Source organism: Prionailurus bengalensis, chromosome A1 (assembly GCF_016509475.1).
Source record: "Prionailurus bengalensis isolate Pbe53 chromosome A1, Fcat_Pben_1.1_paternal_pri, whole genome shotgun sequence".
In the NCBI taxonomy this organism is placed as follows: Eukaryota; Metazoa; Chordata; class Mammalia; order Carnivora; family Felidae; genus Prionailurus; species Prionailurus bengalensis.
Genome location: NC_057343.1, coordinates 58,399,792 through 58,403,598, shown reverse-complemented (window position 1 = coordinate 58,403,598; position 3,807 = coordinate 58,399,792).

The following is a 3,807-nucleotide window of genomic DNA, read 5'->3' as shown; positions in this document are numbered from 1 at the left end:
TTAACTCTCAGGGTACATTAAAGAACTTTCTAAGGTTATGGAAATATTATATTTGTCATATAGTATGAAGTATATATTTGTCAACCCTAAAGAAGTTGGTGAATTTTAATAAATTTAAATGGTACCCTAATGAAGATCATTTTTAGGAAAGGATTTGGATTTATGAAATAATAGGAGAACATAATTTAGGAGATTTCCAGCTGTATATCTATCAACACTGGGCCATATCTCATGAAATTTTGACACAAATGGAGTTTCCAATTTTGTCTATTGTAAATTAAAACAATCTGACTATATTACTTCCCAGCTTTAATACTTCTAAATTTTTTGGACTATCCTCAATTTACCACTTAAATAGATGTTCATATGCTTATATGAAAAGAAACAGATAGTGTCCATACTTAGCAAACATTAGGTGTCCAGTGGTAGCTGAACTATAAATTAAATTATCATAGCTGGAGTGTCTTTCTCTATTCCTAATTGATTCCATGACATATGGATGGTAGAATTGAAAGAGGAGCAATTTTTTAATTGAAACACATTGTCATTTAACTTCAGGCTCACCTCTTTGGCCTAGAATGTACAGGATTACTACATATCTAGCCCATTATTTGTGTACCAACAAAGTCCAAGTGAATTAGATTTCAGTTTAATAGTGCAGTATGTAGCATCTGGACATTTATTCGGTTCTTTATCATCATTTAATTCAATTATTCATTATCATCCTAATCAATATTATATTGTGTTTGAATTATAGTTCTAGGCTAAGCATAAAATTATTAAAAACATAAATTCTGAAAGTTACGTCAGTTTAGATGTCTATGTAACTTGCCCTTAACTTTCTTGTGATTTAATGTATAATTATAAAATAATTTATCATAATTTTAAAATCTATTTTGTTTCTAATAAACAATAAGCATTTTTATATTCACATTATATAAAAGTATATAAAAGTATTAGGCTTAGACTTTTCTTCTAAGGTAAATTTCTTGAAAAATAAATGCAAGCCATGTTTAAAATGTGAAAAGTAAGGAGTTTGGAGGGAAGGTGGCAGCAGAGTAGGAGGATGATAGGCTCATCTTGTCACATGAATACAACTAGATAGCTTTGAAATCATCCTAAATATCCCAGAAATTCACCTGAAGACTGGCAGAACAAACTCCACAACTAAAAGTAGGGAAGAGAGCACATTGAAGAAGGTAAGAAATGCAGAGATATGGTTTGGGATAGAACCTATCACGGCAGCTGTGGGGAGGGAGCTACAGTCACAGAGAAGGACAAGAGACAGACTAACACACAGAGGAGCCCACACAGTGAAGAGGAATCCCCATAGCAATTGGCTTGGGAGCAGTCTGATTTCAAATTCTTGAAACCAGCAGGGCTTAAGGTCTGGAGTTTCATAGTTTTTTTTTTAAGTTTATTTGTTTATTTTGAGAGAGAGAGTGCACATGCAAACAGAATAGGGTCATAGAGAGAGGGAGATAGAATCCCCAGCAGGCTCTGCACTGTCAGTGTGGAGCCTGATGCAGGGCTTAGTCTCAGAAACCCAGAAATCATGAACTGAGCTAAAATCAAGAGATGCTTAACCAACTGAGACACCCAGGTGCCCCAAGTCTGGAGTCGTAAAGATCAGAGTGCTTGGCTGTGAAAAAGCTCAGAAGGTATTGAAGCTGCTCTTGGAGAAAAGGCAGGGCAAACATACTGAAGACATAGCATTGAAACAGCAATCTGGTGATGGGGAGGTTAGCTGCTCATCTAAGAGCATGTCCCAGAGAGGCATCAATCACAGAGAGACCCCTCCAGGAATAAAGGAACTGGCAGGCACCCTTTTCCCCCTCTAACTTCAGCATAAATGCAGAACCACCTGTTATAGCCAGCATGGCATGGACACTTGCCACCTAAATTGCTTACATCAAGTCCCACCACACCTCACCCCCTATGCTCTGGTGGATTTGCCCTTCCCAGTAATGTTTGACTCAGTCCCAACTTGGTGGGCTCCATCTCCCAGAAGACCTGCCCAAACCCTTGCTGACACTAGCTGACACTGTTCTCCTGGCCCAGGAGTTTTACAAGGCCTTTGTTCACGTGGTGAACAATAACAAAAGGGCAATCGAAAAATAAGATATAACAATTGTAAATATTTATGCACCTAACCCGAGGATACCAAAACACGTAAAACAATTAATACAGAACATTAAGGAACTAATTGATAATAATACAAATAATAGTAGGGGATTATATCACCCTACTACATCAATGGACAGATCATATAAACAGAAAACCAACAAAAAATCAATGGCTTTGAATAATGCACTTGACCAAATGGATTTCGCATGTATATTTAGAAAATTCCATCCTAAAGTATCAGAATACATGTTCTTTTCAAGTGAATAGGGAACATTATCCAGAATAGTTCACATATTAGCCCACAAAACAAACCTCAACAAATTAAAAAAGATTGAAGTCAAACTATGCATATTTTATTTTATTTTATTTTATTTCGTTAATTTTTTTTAACATTTATTTGAGAGAGAGAGAGAGAGAGAGAGAGAGAGAGAGAGAGAGAGAGAGAATGCAAGTAGGGGAAGGGCAGAGAGAGAGGGAGATACAGAATCCAAAGCAGGTTCCAGGCTCCAAGCTGTCAGCACAGAACCTGATGCAAAGCTCGAACTCACAAGTGGTGAGATCGTGACCTGAGCCGAAGTCAGATGCTTAGCCGACTGAGCCACCCAGGCGCCCCTACTATGCATCTTTTCTGAACATAACATTATGAAACTAGAAGTCAACCAAAAGAAAAATTCTGGAAAGATCACAAATGCTTGGAAGTTAAATAGCATGCTACTAAACAATGGATAGGTCAAGTACAAAATAAAAAAAGAAATAAAAAAGTACTTGGAAATAAGTGAAAATGAAAACAATGGTTGGGGGATGCAGCAAAAACAGTTGTAAGTGGAAGTTTATAGCAATACAGGCCAACTACAAGAAGCAAGAAAATTCTCAAGTAAAAAATCTAGCACTATACCTAAAGGAGCTAGAAAAAGAACAACAACAAAACCCCGAAAATCAGCAGAAAGAAAGAAATAATAAGAATTAGAGCAGAAGTAAATGATACAGAAACTAATATACAAAAGAACAGATAAATCACACGAGGAATTGCTTGTTTAAAAATAATCAATAAAACTGATAAACATCTAGCCAGTCTTATCAAGAAGAGAAAGGACTCAAAGAAATAGAATCACAAATGAGAGAGGAGAAATAACCAACACTACAGAAAAATAAAAAATTATAAGAGAATATTATGAAAAACCATATGCTAGCACATTGGACATTCCCTATCCCTGGAAGAAAGGGATAAATTCCCAGAAACATAAAAACTACCAAAAATTAAACAGGAAGAAATAGAATATTTGAACATACGGATAACCAGCAAAGAAATTTAACCAGTAATCACACAACTCCCAACCAACAAAAATCCAGGATCAGTTGGTTTCACAGGTGAATTCTATCAAGTATTAAAAAAAGAGTGAAGACCTATTATTTTCAAACTATTCCAAATAATAGAAAAGGAAGAAAAACTTCCAAATTCATTCTATGAAGCCAGCATTACCCTGAAACCAAAACCAGATAAAGACAGGAGAACTACACACCAATATCTCTGATGAACATAAATGCAAAAACTATCAACAAAATACCAAAAACAAAAACAAAAGCAAATCCAACAATACATTTAAAAAATCATTCACCACAATCAAGTGGGATTTATTCCTGGGTTGGGTGGTACAATATTCTCAAATCAATCAGCGTGAT